The following is a 680-nucleotide window of genomic DNA, read 5'->3' as shown; positions in this document are numbered from 1 at the left end:
ACATAGTCAAAAATGACAAGTTTAATTATGAATTAGGTTCTTCGAGTTGGTGGTTGTAATCCATCCTAACCTAAAAAACGTATAATCATAAAGTAGATCCTAGACCTCCATTCACATGGTTGTAATTCATCCTAACCTAAAAACCGTATAATCACAAAGTAGATCCTAGACCCCCATTCACACTCCCCCATCCCCACCCATCCCCATAAGTAGATCCTAGACCTCCATTCACATGGTTGTAATTCATCCTAACCTAAAAACCGTATAATCACAAAGTAGATCCTAGACCCCCATTCACACTCCCCCATCCCCACCCATCCCCATAAGTAGATCCTAGACCTCCATTCACATGGTTGTAATTCATCCTAACCTAAAAACCGTATAATCACAAAGTAGATCCTAGACCCCCATTCACATCCCCCCATCACCACCCCACCCCACCATATAGCTCCGGACCATCATCCCTAGAACATAAACACCTATGAACCTCCATCCCCCGACCCACGATCCTAGATACTGATTCACTGCCTTCATCCCCCACATCTGCTGATAGTGATATATATATATATAGAGTTGAATACTGCATACCATACTAATACAATATTGTTTTGCATTGTTCCAGATGAGCAAAGCTGTACGATGTCAGCAAACAGCAAACTCAGTGGACGAGTTTGTTGTCC

The sequence above is a fragment of the Nilaparvata lugens genome, chromosome Y (assembly GCF_014356525.2).
Source record: "Nilaparvata lugens isolate BPH chromosome Y, ASM1435652v1, whole genome shotgun sequence".
In the NCBI taxonomy this organism is placed as follows: domain Eukaryota; kingdom Metazoa; phylum Arthropoda; class Insecta; order Hemiptera; family Delphacidae; genus Nilaparvata; species Nilaparvata lugens.
The sequence above is the reverse complement of the archived record's forward strand: the minus strand, read 5'-3'. Positions refer to the sequence as shown.